Below are 21876 nucleotides of genomic sequence, written 5' to 3' on the forward strand. Positions count from 1 at the left end.
TAAATAGTAGATTTTAATCTATAAAACCAAAGTTTAAGTTTGAAAGTACAATTACGCGTGAAAAAAGTTATAGCACCTTTATAATGCTCATTTAAAAGATGATAACAGTTTGATTTTAAAATATCCAAGCCTTAACATATATTTATAACTTACCTAATAATTTTAATATTGAAAATTTTTCTTAAATTACTCCTATATATTGATAATAATTTAAGAATATTTTCTCACCTCATGAGTATTTAAAAAGACTATTTGTAAAATTTTGAAGAAGCTCCATCGTCAGATTCTTTTAATTTTACTTGTGGTAATAAATTCTATAACATGATTTATTGTTAGAAATATTCTCCAATATATTTGTAAGATTTTCTACCAAAAATTATCCTTCTATATTGGTAGGATTTTATGAAAATTATTTTTTTATTATTTGAGAGAAAAATCAATTAAAATAAACAAAAATTATCATGCAAATGATACAATAATATAAATATCCTGCAATAATATAACATATTATGCAATAATAATATAATCATGTAAATACTAATAAATATATTAATAATCATGCACTTAATAAATCACATAAATAAATATATTAATAATCATATAAATAATCATGCAATTAAATTAAAATTATGCAAGAATAATCATACAATATATCATATAATAATATAGAAATCATGCAAAACAAAAAAATTTTAATTAAAGTTTTTTTCATCTTTTTTTAAAATTAATCACACAATAATAAAATAATAAAAAACAGAAAAAAAAAGGAAAAAAAAATTAAAAAATAAATAAAATACAAAACAAATTAAATAAAGGTCAAAATTGCAAGGGTCGACAGTCAGGCTGCAAATTGGTGCGCGGGTTACTTTCTACTGGGTTCAAAACTTCAATTCTTTTAGTTACCATAACACTGTCGTTTGGAGCTCAGCAGCAAAACACTTTTTCTCGCCGCTGTATAGCTTCAACTTTATCCTTTCTCTGCAGTCAAACTTTTAAAGCACTCTCTACCAGGCAAACAAGCCAGCTAAAACCTAAAACCAGCCAAACACTAGACCCAAATCCCAACAGATTAACACTGTCGCCACCGCCTTCTCCTTTTCTTCGTCGATTGAAACCCAGCTGCAACCCAGCCCTCCACGAGACGTCGCCACTACTTCGTGCTGCCGTAGCTGACGCCAAAACCAAAACAGCAGCCTTGCCCGATTCCTTTTTGTCCTCTTTATACCCGAAATCCAGCAGAAAAATCTTTGGCCAATTTCTGTTTCTTTGCAATTTCGGGCTGGTAAGTGGGTTGTTTGTGATGCTGAATTTGCTTGAATGTTCACCTTCTGTTTGATGATTGTTTGATCTTGCTTTTTTTTGCATGTTGGCTGGAAATTGAATTCGGGTTTTCTGAATTTGTAAAATTTCTAATATTGGTTAGTTTCAGTTTGGAGCTACTGGGTATGGGTTTGAATTTTTGGGTAGGGATTTCTCGATTCTCTAGGTTGTTGCTGTTTGGGTTCCTGGAATCTGGTTTTCTGGGTTAGTTGAATTTTATTGAGTTGATTATCTGAGTTGAGGCTCGTTGGGGATTTTGATTTTGGAGGAGTGTATGGGCAAAGGTAGATGATGGGTGTGACCGGTTGCTGGTCTTCTTGCGTGTCATCCTTTTGTTATCTCCAAAGACTTTGCTTGAAATTGCTTTTCTGTCGCTACTGTTGATTGTTTTTATTTTCTTTTAAATCCCCTGCTGGATTGCTGTTGACTTCTGTTTTGGCCTCATTTCTGGATTTCTTTTTTGTTGCTACTGACTACTTCTTCGATTTATTTTTGTCTCTGGCCTTTGCTCGTGACTCTGTTTGTTGGTTTCGGGTTTACTTGTTTTTTCAATTTTCCTGGATTTATTGATGAACCAAAGCTTCTAACGTTTAGGGCTGGGTTTGTTTCATGGATTTTCTGTGTATCCTTTTCCACTGTCCTGCCGATTGCCTCTCTGTTTATAGGGATTGAATCCCTTTTAATTTGGGGAAAAAAATCAATCGAATGAATGTGTTTTGATTTCTGGTGATTTGATTTTGCATGAATTTAGCCCAAAATCATCAAATTATGAATTTCCAAATTTGGTCCAAGATCTGTATCTATAAGTTTCCTCTTACTCAATAATCCCATCTTTTCCCTAATTTCTTTTTTTTTTTTTTTACTTTTTTTTGAACTTCTGAACTTTTTTTTTTTACTTTTTAACCTTTTGAAAAAAAGTAACATTAAATCAAATTAAAAAATTTCTATTGGTTTTAAAGTTTCACGATCAAACCTAACTTACGATTGAAGGTTTGCTGTGATTTCGAAATTTTTTTTAAACAAAATAAGATATTTATAGTTATTTTTTTGTAAATTTTTTGTGAAACAAAAATTACAATAAGATATAGATCTTGTAACGATTTTGAGGATTGTTAAACGAATTTGAAAAATAAAAAAAATGGAGTTGCTATTAATTTTTTTAGTTAAGTATGATTGGTCACTTATTAAAATTTATTTTTTTAATAAAATTTTAAAATTTATTAAAAAGATAATTTTTAGTTTGCAAAAATAATTTGAGTTCGAGAATCAATTACATGTGAAGAAAGATTAGCATTTTTACAATTTTTGTTTTAAAATGATATCAATTAATTATGTATTATCTTTTAATATTGACTAAAATAGTTTTAATTTTGGTATTGAAAAATTTAATTTCTTTAAAACGTATTTTTGATTTTTCAGTAAGTTTGAAAATAAATAAGAATTTTATATTGAAATTTTTTAAAAATATTTTAATATTATGATAATATTAAAAGAAATATCTCATCTAAAAAATTTTTAAAAATTGTTATTTGGAATTTTTTAAAATACTATCATTGATGGTTTATATTTATTTTCATATGATATTTATAATTTTAAAAACAAATAGTATTTTCTTAAAAAATTTATTGTTATGCCATTTATAAAAAAAATGATAAATCTTTATTGAAATTTATCTAAATTTTTTAATACATTGGTGGTATTTTAGATAAATTTTTTTACCTAAAGATTTTTAAAGAATCACTATTCGAATTTCTTTAAAATTTTATTTTCGAGATTTTTTGTTTGTTTTTTTTATAAAAATTATTAAAGTCATGTAATAATACAATTATCTATAAATACATTTATTCTTAAAAACATATTTTTATTTATTAAGAAAAATTGTTCAAATAAAAGAAAATAATTAAGAAATGAAAATTTTTATATTAAAAAGAAATTTATAAATATTTTAATACTTTGATAATTTTTAGAAGATTTTTTTCACTTAAGGAATTTTTTGGAATTACTATTTGAATTTTTTTAGAATCTCATCCTCAAAAAAATATGTAATAATATTATTATTTATGAACAAATTTATCTCTAAAAATGTATATTTTCAATAAAAAATTACTTAAATTAAATATAATGATAAAATGAAAATATTTTGTATTGAAAAGAATTTTTTAAATATTTTAATACTTTGATAATTTTTAGAAGGTTTGTCTCACTTAGAGAATTTTTGAGAACCACTATTTGAACTTTATGAGATTTTATCATCATAAATTTTATTTACATTTAAAATTATATACTGCAAATAATCAAGTAGAATATGTATACGAAGAACATATATTGATTATGTTTTAATCCTTTTTATTTTTTTTTTGAATTATATCTAAAAATTGAAAAGAACAAAGTAAATAAAATTCTTATTGAAAATTTTTTAGATACCTCGATACTTGGATGATATTTTAGAAAAAATTTTTCACTTAAGGATTTTTGAAGAATCTATACTCAGATTTATTTAGAATATCATTTTTGAAAATTTCATTGACTTTTTCTTTTCTTACTTAATTAATACTCTAATTCTAATATTTAGTGTTGATTAAAATTTGTAATAAATAAAATTAGTTGACCACAATATTAATCATCACATATTATTTTCAATTTACAATAATCTTAGAAAAATATATAAACAAAATTTTTTTGTATTAAATATTTTCTTAAATATTTCATTACTTTGGTTATATTTTTAGAAAAATATTTTCATTTAGAGACTTTAAAGAATCATTACTCAAAATTTTTTAATATTTCATCATCGGATTAAAAATTTTCTTTATCCTTATTATTTTTTTTATATTTTGTGAACAATTACTAAGTAATAAGCATGAAAACCTTGCGTTTTTCTTCATCTACAAGTGTATTTTAATAAGTAACTATGGATTCTTAAAAACAAACAAAAAATACAAGGTAATTATTTGCAAAATTTGAACAAAATGATATGGAAACAACCCTCACCAAATAGTACATTCATATGGAAGAAAAAAGAAATATAAATGACATGCAAGTGATGAAAATGGAAGCTCCTAAACTCTCATAAAATCATAGTAAAATAACATGAAATTAAATTAAAATAACAAGTAAATAGTAACCAAAACAAGCTCAATAAACAATATAAATATAAATAAGGGTTGGGCAAAAAAAAAAAAAAAAAGCAAGTAGAACCATAGTTAAGTGGCAAAAACAAAAATCAAACATTCAAGAGTCAAGCTATTTTAATGCCCAATGATGAACAAGAGTCTATCCACTCATCAAAAGTTATACTTTTCAACAAGAAATAAGCTCAAAGCAAAGTAATTTAAACTTGAAAAAAAAAAAAAAAACTAAGTTGAATTGAAAACATGAAATTTCATTGATTAAGATATAGTAAACAAAGCTTAAATGAAGAATAAAATGCAAGTGTTAGAAAAATAAAATAAAATTGGAATTAAAAGCAATAAAATGAAGACGAAAACAACTAAAATGGAGTCAAGAAACCAAAGCAAAGTCAGCAAGAATGTTACCTGTTATGGTGTCATTTACAAAGAAGAACAAAAAATGCAAAAATGAAAAAATAACCACAAGTTTCAGCTCTCCCTTTTTTGGCAAACCTTCTCCCTTTTTTAAGTCCTGCCCTCTCCTTTCCACTGCCTCTTCATTATTCTTTCGCAGACCTTCTCCCTAGTTATTCGGCCAACTCCTCTCTTTTTCTCTTTTTTTTCCTTTCTTTTTTCTCTATTTGACTTTTTTTTTCAACAGTTTCTTTTTCTTTTTTTTACATGTTTGGCTCTTTTCCAGCCTTCCTCTTCCCCTCTTCCCTTTGACCGAACCCTTTCTTCCATTTTAATAGTCAGCATTCAAAAAAAATCTCATTTTTGATGAATATAGAGCTTTGGATGAAATCTCATCCAAAGGTCAAAACTTGTCTTTTTGTTCTTTTTAAGGAACTATCTTTGGTCATAGGATCAAGATTAATAAAAGATGTAATGATCTATATTATTAACTGCAAATGTTGGATTTTTATATCCAAATACATGAAAAGATTATTTTACCCATAGTACAAAGTTTTTAGTATTTATGTTATTTTCTTATAAATCAATGTTTTCATGCTCATTTTTGAGATTTTAAAACACCAAAAATTATGAAATATTATAAAATTGAGATCTGAAAAGTTTCATGAAAATCCAAGCTTAGAAAGATTAAATTACGAAAATACCCTTATAGGGTTATTTTGGTAATTTCACACTTCTTGAGGTACGGTTGTGATTTTAAATGCAACAAAATCATGAAATATTATGAAATTAAAATTTAAAAGTTTTATGAAAACCCAACCTTGGGAAGGTTAAATTACGAAAATATCTTTTATAGGTGTATTTTGGTAATTTTATATTTCTCTCAGTGCAACAAAAATTTTTAGTGTTTTTAAAAATCACCAAATTTTATTTTAAACCACATTGATTTCAATTAGGCTTTGAACTTTGAAGATTAACCCTAGTTCTAATTTTTTTGGATCAAGTTTTGTGTAATTTTGACTTGAGTTGAATTTAGGGTTTACTCGTTTCATCTATTTTTTTATTTTTCATACATTCATGTGAAAAAGGGTATCATCCATATAAATCCCATGTGAAAGAGTTTGGCAGTAATCATACGAGTTTCCTTTTTCTTTGTTTATTAGGCCTAAATATTGATATATTTTATGGAAGGGGCATTTTTAAAGGTTTCAAATGAGCTTTGTTCAAACATGCTAAAGTATTTCGAACAAGATTCGATGTCTACAGTTGTCCTTCTTGTATATTTTTGAGAATAAAAAATAATACAATGATATAGACAATAATTTTGTCCAAATCATGCTTCTAAGAGAGATTTTTTTTGTTTATTGTTTTTTTTTAAATCTTGTTTGAAAATTACTCATCCTAAATAGGCGCTTTGAAACTTTGGAAATGGCTCCCCTAAACAGAAGTTTTGAAACTTTAAAAATGGCTCCCTATAAACAGAGGTTTTGAAATTTTAAAAATTTAAAAGGTTTTACCTAGAGGGCAGAGAAATTATGTCCGAAGGTCTTACAAATCTTAAAAATCTTTTAATGCTCTTCGAGGTGTTGAAACTTTGGAAATTTAAAATCTTTTACTCGAAGGTCTTGGAAATTATGCTTGAAAGTCTTAGAGATTATACCTGGAAGTTTTACAAATCTCAAAAATCTTCGAATGTTTCTCATAATAGAGGAATTGAAACTTTAAAAATTTAAAATCTTTTGCCCAAAGCTCTTGGAAATTATGCTCGAAGGTTTTAGAAATTATGCTTGAAGGTCTTAAAGATTATCCTCGGGGGTTTTACAAATTTAAAAAATCTTTGAATGCTCTTCGTAATAGAAGTGTCAAAACTTTAAAAGTTTTTATTTGAAAATGGCTTCCCTCTAATTAGAGGTTTTGCAACTTAAGAGGTCTTGTTTGAAAAAAGTTCCTCCTAAACAGAGGCTTTGAAATTTTAAAATCTTGTTTTTCTTTTCTCTTTCTTTTTTTTTTTTATTTTAATTTGAAACTAGTGTGGAAATGACTCATGATGTGATGGCTAAAGAGTTTCACAAGTTGTGATTATTTCAAAATCATTTTTCATACTTCAATTTTTTATTTAAATGATTCTTTCTTTCTTTTTTAAATAAAGTTCAAAATTTTTTGAAGAATATATTAAATGCAATTTATAAATGCAATAAATGTAATACATGTAATGTAAGTATTATTAAAAGCCAGTATGACACATCTAAATTGTGGTAATCAAGGTTCCTTAAGTCAATCTTTTCTAATTTTTATTTCTTCCAAAACAACCAATCTCAATCCCAGTTTGCATATTCTAGGAATTACTTTTTTGTGAACTACGATGATCATTTGCTAATATCCTTATCCAACACTACTTCCAACAAGTTTTTAATTTGATTTGATGAACATGTGTTTTTCCAAATCTTCATTTTTTGTATTTTTTTTATTTTTATTTTTATTTTTTTTTACTTTGTTATCCTTAATTTTTACAAAATAATGTAAAACCTTTTATGAATATTATCAATCATTTATCATATTCCAAATTTCATGAATAATGTAATGAATTAGTGTTTCCTCTATTTGAGAAAATGAAGATTATCAGAAAGCAAGGTAAATTAGAGAAAGGTGAATATTTATTTATAGAAAGGTACAAGGACGTGTCTAGTGGGAAGTTTGGACACTAGTTTAAACAAAAGAATTGTATTCAAACAATGAATATTCAAATAATCATGAACAATATTCCAAAATTTTTCCTCTTAAAAACCCATACTATTAATGCACCTGATCTTTTCGTATTCATTGTATTGGACCTTGCCCCCTGTACTTGGATACTTGATTTGCATCTAAGTCACCTTTTTAAGTTTTTAACTTAGATCTTTCCTTTTGTCTCAAATTGCCTTTTTGAGTTTTCACTTATGAGTCTTCCTTCATTTTTTTTTTCTTTTTGTTTTTATTTTTTTATTTTCTTTAGTTTTGTTTTTTATTTTTTTTCTCAGGCAAAGTATTTTTTTACAACATTCGAATTTATTGAGTTTGGCAAGTCATCCCTATCCATTTTTTGCCAGGATTAGTGGTCCACCCAAAAGGCTTTTTTGACTACATATAGACCCTCTCAATTTGGCATTCATTTTCCTCGATTATCATGCTGAATCGAAAGAATTTTCTTTAAAATCAATTCTCCTTTACGAAAATGCCTACATTGAACTCTTTTGTCATGTGCTCGCGTCATTTTTTTTTTGTACAACTGATCATGAAAAAAAGCTGTGAGCCTTTTCTCTTCAATGAGGTTCAGTTGTTTGTAGCAATTTCGGACCCATTATGCTTTCTCTAAATCTACTTCCATTAATATCCTTAAAAAAAAAATCTCCACCTCGATTGGTAGCACAATTTTCATCTCATATCTAAGCAAAAAAAGAGTGGCCCTAGTAGATGTATGCACTGATATCTTATAAGCATGTAGTGGGAAAGGTAACTTTTTATGTTAGTCTTTATAAGTATCAGTCATTTTTTCTATTATCCTCTTAATATTTTTATTAGCAACTTCAACTACTCCATTCATCTTTAGGTGATATGAAACTGAATTATGGTGCGTTATTTTAAATTTAGCACAAACATATGCTAACATCTTGTTATTTAAATTACGAGCATTGTCAAAAATGATCATTCTTGAAAGGTCATATCGACATATTATCTCCCTTTTTATAAACTTGCATACCGCTACCCTTGTCGCACTAGCATAAGAAGCTACTTTGATTCATTTTATGAAATAGTTGATCACTACAAAGATGAATTGATGTCCATTTGAAGCTTTTGGAGTGATGGGTCTGATTACTTCCATCCCTTACATAAAAAATGGTCATGTAGGTGTGAAAACATGTAAAGGGATTGGAGGAGCATAAGTTTTATCTGCATAAATTTGGCATTTATGGCTTTTTTTTTTGGCATAGTTGATACAATCATTCTCCATTATCAACCAATAATAGCTTGCCTTTATGATTTGTCTGGCCATTATGTGGCCATTTGCATGTGCTCCATAAGTCCCTTCATGCACTTCTTGGAGTATTTTCTTGGCCTTAATAGCATTCACGCATCTTAATAACATTTGATCCTGACTTTTCTTGTACAAAATTTCTCCATCAAGGAATAAACCTATAGCCAATCTTCTAATAATTCATTTGTCATTTTTCGACGCATGTTTTGGGTATTGTTGGTACTTGACATATTGCATGATATCATCATAGTACCAAGGTAAGCCATTAATCTCTTCTTCAACAATTGAACAATATGCTGGTGATCCTTGCACATTTAAATAGATAGGTTGGATTTTCATCTTATCACCCATTTTAAACATTGTAGCTAATATAGCTAGAGCATCAACCATTTGATAATCTTCTTGAGGTACATGACAAAATTGGATATTTTCAAATTATTTGATCAAATCTACTACATACTTTTGGTATTGTAGCAATTTTGAATCTCTTGTTTCTCATTCATCACGTAGTTTATAGATTACCAAGGTCGAGTCTCCATAGGCTTTTAACATTTCAATTTTCCTTTCAATTGCCATTTGTAGGCCCATTATGCATGCTTTGTATTCTGTCACATTGTTGGTGCAATTAAAATCTAGCCTTGTAGTGCTTGAATAATAATATCCATAAGGGGACATCAAAATTGCCCCAATCTCATACCCCAAAGCATTCAAAGCTCCATCAAAGAACATTTTTCATGGCTTTTAGATTGGTTCCTTTTCTTCCACTTGGGATATGGTCATTAAATCTTCGTTAGAAAAGTTCAATTTCATAGGGTCATAATCATTAGTTGCATGCTCTACAAGGAATTTAGCTATCACACTTCTTTTGATCGCTTTTTGTGACATATACAATATCATATTCAAAAAGCATGACTTGCTATTTTGCTCACGTTCTTGAAAATGATGGCTTTTAAAAAATATACTTAAGAGGATCCAACATTGCTATTAACTAAGTAGTATGGTATAGCATATATTGCTTGAGTTTATGGCTATCCAAGCCAATGCACATTGCATTTTTTTTCAATTGAGAATATTTAGACTTATATTCAGTGAACTTTTTACTTAAATAATAAGCAGCTTGCTCTTTTTTGCTCGTTTCATCTTGTTACCCCAACACACAATCTATAGAACGGTCATACACCGTGAGATATAAAATCAATGGTTTCCCTGTAACAAGTGGTACTAACGCTAGAAGATTTGACAAGTATTCTTTAATCTTTTTAAAGGTATACTGACATTCCTCATCCTATTTTCTTGGATTATGTTTCCGAAGCAACTTGACAATTGGGTTACATTTAGAAGTAAGTTGAGAAATAAGGCAGGAAATGTAATTCAGCCTTCCCAGAAAACCCCTTACTTTTTTTTGCGTATGTGAGGAGATAAGTTTTGGAAGGTAAGTTTTTTATTTGGATCAACTTCAATACCCCTTTCACTAACTATAAACCCTAACAATTTTCTTGACTTAGTACCAAATGTGCACTTTATTAGGTATAGCTTGAGTTGATATTTCTACGATCTTTCAAACAATTTTCTACAATATGTAACATGGTCTTCTCCCTCATGAGATTTTGCAATCATGTCATATATATACATCTTTGTTTCTTTATCCATCATGTCATGAAAAAGGGTTACCATAACTTTTTGATAACTAGCTCATGCATTTTTTAACCCAAAAGGCATAACTTTATAACAGAATGTGCCCTACATGGTAACAAACATAGTTTTTTCCATATCAATAGGGCTATTTTAATTTGATTATATCCAAAAAAACTATCCATGAAAGAGAATGTGGAATGTTTAATAGTGTTATCCACGATAGTGTCAATGTGGGGTAAAGAAAAACTGTTTTTCAGGCTGACTTTATTCAAATCTCTATAGCCTATGCATATCTAAACTTTTTCATCTTTCTCGGGAATTAGAACCACATTAGCTACCCATTTCGGATATTTGGCTACCTCTAAAAAGCCTACATCAAATTGCTTTTTTGCTTTTTCTTTGATTTTTAACATGTCCAGCTTTATGTGCCTCAATTTTTGCCATAGGAGTTTACAATCTAGCTTCAATGGCAATTGATGTTCGACAATATCTAAACTGAGTCCTAGCATATCTTGGTATGACCATGCAAACATATCAACAAACTCATGTAACAATTATTCCAACCTCTCTCTTTTTGTGTGTGAAAAGAATGTGCCCATCTTAAACTTCTTCTTATTCTGCTCATCACCTAAATTAATTATACTTGTAGCTTTCGCATGAGGTTCAATTTGTTTCCTTTCTTGTTATATTAGTCTTAATAAATTAAGAGGTAAATTTTCTTCTTCTGAATCCTCTTCATTATCGAGTTCATTAATGTGAATAAGTTTTTAAAAGTCAAATCTTGGATTATTGTCATAATTATCTTTGTATTCATTATTTGAAAACCTGAAAGTGGGTGAAATTGAAAGGATGTAGGCTTATGTGTGGGGAAAAAAAGGAAATTTTAACTTTGAATGAATGAAAAAAATATGGAAAATGCAAATGCAAAACATTAGTCATTTTATTGAAATGATAAAGGAAAGATAAGCTCGTACAAAACTTTTTCAAATGCTCTTAGGCATAAGCATTGGGAAAAATTAACTCACTACATTACTTTCTGAAAGATTTAAGGATAATTGGCAACTTTATTGATTTCCAATTGTTCAGCTCTTCACCCAGAAGACATGGATAAACACGAGGCTCATTTTCCTGATTGGATGTTGTTGTATCTCTCATCATATAGATATGAAGTTCAGAAAAGGCTTCTTTTATGTTTAGCATAGGTTCCTTTTGTGTGTCCTTCAGTAAATTATGGTGGATATATCTGCCTAAGCGAAATGTGTCATATAGGTAAGGGATGATCATTCTTGCATACTCCAACTCATGTCTCTTAAGTCGTGCCAGTTTTTTCTCTCTTTTCAACCATGTGTAAACACCAAATTTTGTTCAAAACATTTTTGCATGGTTGAACAAAGCCCATTTAAAACCAATAAAAAGGTATCTTCAAGAGTTCATAAAATACATCGATATTTAGGTCTAATGATGTATGAAAAATAAAGAATAAATAAAACGGATAAACCTACAAAGTCAACTTTGGTCAAAATTATACAAAACTTAGTCAAAATGAATAGAATTTGGGTCAATCTTTAAAATTCACAACCTAAGTGGAATCAATGTGGTTTTAAATTAAATTGATGATTTTTAAAACTCTAAAATTTTTATTGTACTAGGAAAAGTGTGAAATTACCAAAATATTCCAATATGGGTATTTTTGTAATTTGGTTTTCCTGAGCTTGAATTTTCATGAAAATTTTTATATCTTAATTTAAAAATATTTCATGATTTTTGGTGCATTTGAAATCACAACTATACCTTGAAAAGTGTAAAATTATCAAAATACACCTATAAGAGTATTTTTATAATTTATCTTTTTCGAGCTCGAATTTTCATGAAACTGTTCACATCTTAATTTTGTAATATTTCATGATTTTTGATGCATTTGAAATCATAGCAAAACCTCAAAAAATGTAAAATTATTAAAATACCATTATGTGGGTATTTTCGTAATTTGACCTTCATGAGGTCGAATTTTCATGAAACTTTTTAAATTTAAATTTTACAATATTTCATCATTTTTGGTGTTTTAAAATCTAAAAAATGAGCATGAAAATCTTGATTTCTAAGAAAATAGCCTAAATATCTAAAACTTTGCATTAGAGATAAATTGATATTTCATGTGTTTTGAGGATATAAAAATCCAATCTTTGTAGTGAAATAATGTGAATTATTAGATCTTTTATTGATCTTAATCCAACTGTCAAAGGTGATTCATTGAAAGGAATAAAAAGATAACCTTTGACCCTTGGATGAGTTTCATCCAAGGGTTTATATTCATCAAGAATTATATTTTTTTTAGGAGCTGACTATTAAAGGGGGCTGGGGGTTCAGTTAAAGGGGAAGAGAAGGAAGGCTAAAGTTCTAGAAAGGTGGGAGAAAAAAAAGCCAAACATTTAAAAAAAGAGGGAAAAACTGTTAAAAAAAATGAAGAAGCCAAATAGAAAAGAAGAAGGAGAAGGAGAAAAGAAAAATGGGGGCTGCCAGAAGAAAGGGGCTTTTGAAAAATGCTAGAAATGAAGCTACCGAAGGAAGAAAAAAGAAGAAGCTACCAAAAGGAAAAGGGATGAAGCTGTCAAAAGGGAAAGTGAGGAAGTACGCAAAGGTAGAAAATGGTTTTAAGTTAGCTTTCTTTGTTCTTTCATGCGACATGAATTAATTATTTATTTTTGTTTTTTAGCTGTTGCAGTGTTTTCATTTATATAACTTATTGTTGACTAAATTTGCTTCTTTTTCTTTACACATCATATGCATTTTTAGATTGATATCATGAAAGTTATGGTCAACACATTTCCAAGTTGATTTATTTGATGTTATGTTATACTGGTTCAGTGATCTTTAGATATTCATTGAATCTACTGGTTCTTATGGTGTGATGAATATCATGGGAAGGCTAGAATTTTTTTTTTCTATTTTGGTTTTTTATTTGTTAATAGTACTGTTTCACCTAACTCAAAGTCATGTCTTATTTTTCTTTTGGATTGTTCACAACTTTACAAAGGTTTGACAAGATGCTAAAATTTTTACAATAGGGCTTATTTCCATGTATGTTTTATATCATCATTCATATTTCTCTAATGTTGTTTCAAATATGATTATAATTTAAATCCCATGCATTTTTCTTTCATCGCTAGTTTCGTTAAATTTCTATGTTCATTTTAATTTTTATGCAATTTAGTTTTTACACCTTAATTTATTTTAAATGCAAATTTGTACTTCATTTATAAAATAATGATATGAATGAAATTATATGAGGATGATATTTTAGAGAAATCTGAGTATGATTCTCTAAAATGTCTAGAGCGGGATATTTTTCTAAAAATGCTACCAAAGTAATAGTGTATTTGGGAAAATATCCAATACAAAAAAGTTTAATTTGTCTAGTTTTCTAAAATTTTTATAGAGGTTAGTAATAGTGTGTAATGACTCTTTTAATAATGAAATTGATATAATTAAAGTTTAAAAATTAGAACAAAAAATTATAATTAATTAAGAAAAGATAAAGTGAATAAAAATTTTCGAGGATAGGATATTAAAGAAGTCCGAGTATAGATTCTTAAGAAATCCCTAGGTAAGAAAATTTTTTTAAAATATTACCAAAGTATCGGGGTATCTAGGAAAATTTTCAGTATAAATTTTATTTGCTTTGCTCATTTCAATTTTTAGTGCCAATTGAAAACAAGTAAAGAGAATTAAAACATAATTAATATATGTTTTTGTATGCATATTCTACTTGATTGTTTGCAATATCTAATTTTAAATACAAATGAAATTTTTTATGATGGGACCTCAAGAAGTCTAAGTAGTGATTTTCGAGAATTTTTTAGGTGAGAAAAGTTTTGTAAAAATTGTCAAAGTATTGGAATATTTAGAAGTTTCTTTTTAACACAAAAAATTTTCATTTTATCATTATTCTTAATCTGATTAGTTTTTTATGAAAATATACTTTTGGAAATAAATTTGTTTATAGATAATGATATTATTACATGATTTTAAAGTAAAAAAACTCTGATGATGAGGCTCTGGGAAGTTCGAGCATTCTTGAGAATTTTCTAGGTGAGAAAAAGTCTTTTAAAAATTGTCAAAGTATTGAAATATTTAGAAAAATTTTTTGCAATAGGAAAAAAATTTCATTTTATGATTATTTTCTATAATTTGAATAATATTTTTTTAATAAATAAGAGTGTTTTTAAGAAATCAATATATTTATGGATAATTATACTATTTCATGATTTTAAATAAAAATAAATAAAAAATCTCTAAGGATGATATCCTAAAGAAGTCTGCGTAGTGATTCTTTTATAAATGGCATAGAAATGAATTTTTTAAAAAATGCTATTTGTTTTTAAAATTATAGATATCATATTTTAGTGAAATAAATACGAACCATTGGTGATAGAATTTTTGAGAATTTCGAGTAATAGTTCTTAAAAATTTCTTAAGTGAGATAGTTTCTTTTAATATTTTTAAAGTATTGGAATATTATTAAGAATTTTTCAATATAAGGTTCTTATATAATTTTCAAGCTCACTAAAAATTAAAAATATGTTTTTAAAGAAAATTAAGGAAATTAATTTTTTAAATACCAAAATTAAGATCATTTTAGTCATAATTAAAGGATATCACAAAATTAATTGGCACCATTTTAAACGAGCGTCGTGGAGGTGCTAATCTTTCTCCACGCGTAATCGACTCTCGAACCTGAACTATTTTTTAGCAGACCTAAAAATTATCTTTTTAATAAATATTAATTTTTATTAAAAGGATAAATTTTAATAGGTGGTCAATTAGACCTAGCCAAAAAAAAAAATTAGTGGCGACTACATTTCTTTTGTTTTCCAAATTCGTCTAACGGTCCCCAAAATCGTTACGAAAGTTTGGTGACTCCACTGAGAACATAATTTTTTAGGGAGTCAGGTCAAAAATTAATAATGTGTTATCTTTAATTTTGATTTAATGGTCTTAATTGTTTTTTAACTTTAATTTTCTTAATTTTAGTTTTTTCTAATAATAATAATAACATTGGTAATAATAAAAGGAAAATGAAAAATTACATTTCACCCATGTCATTTATTTATTATTTGCTCTTTTATTTTAAGCTTCGTATGTACTATAATTGTTATTATGAAGTGTTTAGAATAAGATTATCATACTTTGTTCCCTTGTTCACACATGACACATTCACATCATGGATGAGCTCTATGCCCAGGCTCCGGCCCTTTTAAGAGGGAATAAAGTATCTATGCTCTTATAAGGTGATAACCTCTCCAATGATAAGCAAAATACTTCCACTAAAATTGAACACTTTTCTTTTGTAGCCTGTAATGGGTGAAGATCAGGGTGCTTTACTAGTCAAGAATGGATGAAAATAAAGAATAATTTGGAGACCTTTAGATGAAAATCAATTCGAACCCAGCATATAGTAAACCATAAGAGTCAAGCTGAGGTAGAGCCATATCTATATTTTTCATAGACTGTTTCCATGAATTGGAATAAAATGGAGGAGCATTTGTGTTATGGTTTTTTTTTTTAAAGAAAATCATAAATTCAGGCATTCATATTTGTTTTGACTTAAAAAAAAATACAATAAGATCTTTGTCTTATTTCCTTTTCCAAGAAAAAAATTTCCTTTGGTTCTTTTATTTTTAAAGCTTTTACTTTTTATTTTTCTTTTCCTCTCTCTTTCGTACTAACAACTTCTTTTTCTTTTTTTTTTTTGCATTAATTAAATAGGTATGGTACAATAATATAGTGAGGTATTTGCTCCAAGACATTTTTTAGCAAAGTTTTTTTTTCATGGATCCCATAGTATTACAGATCTGTTTTTCTTTTGTAATTGCTTTGTGTAAATTGTATAATGAGGTGCATGAATGGTCTATAAGAACTCAACAAAGGGAGGGAGATTGTTTACCTATTGGTTTCATGTCAGGGTTACCAGAAAAAATGCATTTGAGTCTAATCCAGAATAACTTGAAAGATTTGGCTACCATATGGAATTAGATGGGTGAAGTTAGGAAGGAAAAGTTTTGTGAAAGATATGGGCAGATTGTATTTCTTATCTCAGTAATGATTGAAGAACATTTTATTCGAGCAGCTATTCAGTTTTGAGAGCTATCGTACATATGTTTCATATTTAATAAAGTGAATTTAACATCGATCATTGAAGAATATTCGATTTTAGTAGGATTGGAATGGTAGTACCCTGATAAGATATATGACAGAAAACTAAAATTAGGATACCTTAAGAAGATAGCTAAATTGATAGGAATGAAGGTAGAGGTTGTGGATGCTTTGACTAAAGACAAAGGTAAATGTGTCGACTTACCTTGGCATTTCTTTCGTGATTTTATCTTAGGACACTTAAAAGATGATTAAGGCATGGCAATGTTTTCCCTAGCAATTTACAGTATAATGTTCTTTCCAAAAACTTTGGGATATATTGAATTGGTAGTAGTTGATCTATTTGAACAAATAAAAATTAGGCAATTAATCACATTATAGCTATCCTAGCTAAGACTATCAGATCATTAAACTTTTGTCGTTAGAACAGAGTATGTTTCACAGTGAGTGCACAGTTACCATATGTTTGGATAAAAAGCCTTTTCAGATGTAAGAAAAGTACTTTTTCCAAGCGGTATCTTCAAAATAGAGCCATAGTCAAAGAATTTTATGAGTCAGTGGCCAACATTGAAATCTAAAAAAGAGTGGGCAGCATTCATTTAAAGGTTTATTAATGATCAGGTCAAATGGATAGCACCATGGATGCCTCATGTGCCAATGTTATACTGGTGTGGAGAGGACCCATGGGTATTACTTTTGGGATTGTGGGGAGTGGTAAGTTAGCACCATTAATGGTGTTAAGGCAATTTGGTGTGAAGTTGTTTGTCTCTGCCATGCATAGACTTACCCTAGTAGAATTTGCTTATGGAGAAGTAGGCTCATTAAGAATAGCAAAGTAGTTAGTTCAAGTATGGAGAAGACTCGAAGGCTAAGATTAGAACCTATTCTTGACAAAGTCACCCCCGATTACTTGATTTGGAAAGCAAAATGTTCTAAAGATATTGTGCTCTTTCCAAATGATTTCTTATTCCTACAAGTGAACCCATTGGCAAAAGAACCATTGTCAGAAGTTAAGTAAAAACTTGAAGCAAAAAAGAGAAATTGAAAAAAATTTTTTTGAGACTCTAAAAAGGGATGGGACAACTAAAATATGAAGCAAAAGCTGAAAAAGTATACTAAAAAAGGTGATACAAGATTGGGATGTGGCTTAAAATGATCTAAAGGATTTGCATCAAGAAAATAAGATGTGCACTCAATTAAAAGAGAGGATAGGCATTGGATTTGGTGTTAGGTAGTAAAGAGAGATGATTGAGCTTCGAGAAGAAATGCAATATTAAAAGGACAAAACTAAAGAAAATGAGGAAAAAACCATCTGGATTTTTTTAGAACAATAAGAGTGAGAAGGTTTGTACTCAACAGCTTCAACAAGATTGATGGAATGCCAAAAGAAGAATGCTAAATTGAAGGCACAGATTAGAGATAAAAAAAGAAAACACTATGAAATGCAAAAAGAGAAAGAATCACCATGAAAAGTGATTCAAAAGATGGAACAACAATTGTAAAACCCCAAAGACCATATTTCCACAATCATCAAAGAGTGGCAAAATAGATAAGCAGGTTGGAGATACATTTGCTATCATGAAGTGGATGCTTGTATAAAGTGGAAGGTATAGAGTTTGGGAAGGCAACAACACATAAAGCATTTAGTTAGTCAAATTGGAAAAATAGTAAGGAAAATAAAGGAGATGGTTGAAAGAGAGGAAACATTAATACAAGAAATCAATCCAACTAAAAGTTATAGGCAACTTTTTTTGAACTTTTTAGTTGAAGCCAAGGATCACTATGAGCAAATTAAATGTTTCTATGGCTACAACGCTAAAATGATAGGCTTTATGTAATTAGAAACTTGTTGGAATCAATAAAAAGTTCTAATGTTTGAGATATGTCTTAGAGTAAATACCTCCCAATGCATTCATGCATACATTTTGCATTTTTTCTCAATATTTTACCTCATTAAAATAATATTTTCAAAATTAAAATAAAAATTGTTTGGCTTTCACAAAAATTGTGGCATCTTAATTTTTCAAATTGTGATAATGAAAGGTTTAAGGATAGTTTAGCCATTGAAAGTTCAAAATTGATCTGCTCGCCACCCATACAATACACAGTTACAAATTAGAATTATAGAAAAAGAGCAAGAACCTAGGATAGAAAAAAATGAAAAAGGCTTAAGAAGATATATGAGAATGGATAGTTAAAATGTAAAAGGAATTGCAAAGACAAATGATAAAGCTGAGGGAGTTAATGAGGGGCATGGACAAAGGGAAAGGTATTGCTTAAGCCTCTGTTACAAGAGAGGAAAATTGACACCATGGAAGCAACAATGTCAGAGAAGAGCCATTTTATCCACCTAAGTATATACCACCCCATGCTTGAGCTCCTCAATTGATGTATCCATCACATGTGTGCGGGGAACCTTATCCATTCTTAAATTTGAACTTATCGGTTAACCAATAACCAAATCAGGGGTAATTCAAGCATAATCCAGGATGTAATTCGGTTGATTCAATTTTTGTTCCTAATTTGGATGATCCTCAAGAATAAGAAAAATTAAGAGGCATGTCTGAGTGAAGAGAAAAAAAAAATCTAACACAAGTATGACTTGCTAGAAGGGAGACTAAAAACTATGGAAGGAAGAGATATCTTTGACATTATTGATGCAAATGACCTCAATTTGGTCTTGGATCTAGTAATTCCATTGAAGTTTAAAACTCATAATTTTGAGAAGTATAATGGAACTAAATGCCTATTGACCTATCTTACCATGTTCTATCGTAAGATGATAGGTCACATCGACAATGATAAGCTTTTGATCCACTATTTCCAAGACAGTCTAACTGGGTCTGCAGTGAGGTGGTATGTCCAATTGGATAGGAGTTGCATACATTTCTAAAAGGGCCTTGCTAAAGCTTTTCTGGGCCAATAAAAGTATGTATTATACATGGCTCCTGATAGATTATCACTGCAAAATATGAAAAAGAAGGCCAACGAAACTTTTAAGGAATATGCTCATTAATGGAGGGATCTTGCCATTCAAGTACAATAATCTTTAACCAAAAAAAGAGATAACATTGCTTTTTGTTAATACTTTTAAGGCACTGTGTTATGATAAACTTATTTGCAATGCAATGAAAATTTTACAGATATGATGATTTCTAGTGAAATGATAGAAAGTGCCATCAAGAGTGGTAAGATCAAGACAAGTGATGCATCAAGTTCCAAAAAAGTAATGCCACCTAAGAAGAAATATGAAAAGGCACATGTTATGGCCTATAAGAATCAACCACTTAGAAATTTTGTCCTATGTCACCGCTAGCCAACCTATTCACCTTATTATGCCATGACACATAACATTTCCTAAGGTCCATATCCGTATAAACTGGTACCACCATCAAGATTCTAGCAAAGCTTTTGCCATCATATGCCAACTTATGCTCTCACACCTATAGCCCAACCAGTTGTCCAGTCAAATAGTTTGACAAACAATCCTAGAAGTTTAAGGGCCAGTCAGGAGAAAACTCTCTTTAATCCCACTCTTATGTCTTACACTAATTTGTTCCCTCAATTGGTAGCAAACCATGTCATTACACCTTGCCCTATAGAACCGTTGAAGCCTCCATACCTTAGATAGTATGATCCAAATGCTCATTATGATTATCATGATGGGGTTATAGGCCATTTCATAAAAAATAGCATAGCTCTTAAGTATAGAGTGCAGCACTTGATTAAGAAAAGATACATAAATTTTAACACTAGTGGAAAGCCAAATGTTAATGAAAATTATTTGCCAAACCACGTTGGGCCAACGATCAATGCAATAGATGGCAATCTGATAAGGCATATTAAAAGAAGTGTTGATAAAGTTAAAACCTCGATGGGTCAAGTGTTCGAAAACTTGGTTAAAGTTGACATGTTTCACGTAATTTCTTCAAAACAAGTGATCTATCATGGAGACGTTGATATAGTTCAAGCATGTGCCTATCACATGAATATGGTAAGACACTAAACTCAGAATTATGGTGTGTTTCACCAAGTGCTACAAATAATGATAAATTCATCCTTGGTAGAGTTTTATGAAGAGGATGATTAGAATATAGTGAATGCAACAGAATGAGGGTCTTCAGGGAATATGTCCTCTAAGTTTATGCTTAAGTTGGCAATGATCTATTGTAATGAAAAATCAAGTAAGGGCTAGGGCAAACTTTGATGAATAAAGCAAGAGAAGGATCTTTAGAAAGTATGTTCCCTAAGTTTGTGCCTAAATCGATAACTATCTTTTGCAACCTAAAATCAAGCTTGATGAAAGAACAACCCATTTTTTTTCCCATGAAATGTATAACAATTCGAGTCCCTAACCCATTCCTCTTTCAGAGTAATAAGGTAATACCATGAAAGTATGATTATAATGTCATGGTATAAGAATCAAATGATTGTTAGGTTGTAAATGACCCAAATGCCAACAGTATTGCAAATATAACTGAGGTAGGTGGAATGACGAAGAGTGGAAGATGTTATACTCAAATAATAAAGAAGGCTCGAAAGGGCAAAGAAGAGATGTTAGAAAAAAAAGATAAGGCTCATGTTGTAATGGCTTAAGATGCATAATATAAAGAACTTGTCATTGAAAAAGAAGCCTGTGTGTTCTTAGACTTGATCAAACACAATGAATACAATATGTTAGAATAGTTGAACAAGTTGCATGCTCGAATTTCTTTGTTGTCGTTATTGAATTTTAAACCACATCAAAATGCCCTACTGAGAGTGTTGAATCAAGCACATATGGACTGTAATATTTTTATTAAGAATGTTGATTATATTGTGAGGAGTATTATGGCTCCGAATTTTATAACTTTCAATGATGATGAAATTTCACTTGAAGGATGGGGTAGTAGCAAGGCCTTTCATATCACTACTATATGCAAAGGCCACATCATAGCTAAGGTTCTTATTGATAATGACTTTTCAATCAATGTCATCCCCATGATTACCCTAATAAAATTACCTATTAATGTGTCACATATGAAGACCAATCACATCGTAATGAGGGCTTTTGATGGGTCTTGAAGGAAAATGCTAGGAGACATTGAAATACTAGTGCAAATAGAGCCATGCATGTTCTTTATTAAATTCCAAGTCATAGACATTTCACCATTTTATAGCTGCTTGTTAGGACGACCATGGATTTATATGACAAAAGCTGTCCTGTCATCTTTACATAAAAAAGTAAAGTTT

The 21876-nt window shown here is 29.2% G+C and overlaps 1 long non-coding RNA gene across 1 annotated transcript in view; it reads left to right on the top strand.

Annotated features, from left to right (window-relative positions):
* Positions 1-507: 507 nt before the first annotated feature.
* Positions 508-21876, top strand: part of LOC149515366 (uncharacterized) — a 49105-nt gene continuing 27736 nt past the window's right edge. Inside the window, exon 1 of the long non-coding RNA XR_016326500.1 lies at positions 508-1282. This is a non-coding gene — a long non-coding RNA (uncharacterized LOC149515366). The remainder of the gene's footprint in view (positions 1283-21876) is intronic.

The sequence above is a fragment of the Durio zibethinus genome, chromosome 13 (genome assembly GCF_047325235.1).
Source record: "Durio zibethinus cultivar Kanyao isolate XHJ-2024 chromosome 13, ASM4732523v1, whole genome shotgun sequence".
Classification (NCBI taxonomy): Eukaryota; Viridiplantae; Streptophyta; class Magnoliopsida; order Malvales; family Malvaceae; genus Durio; species Durio zibethinus.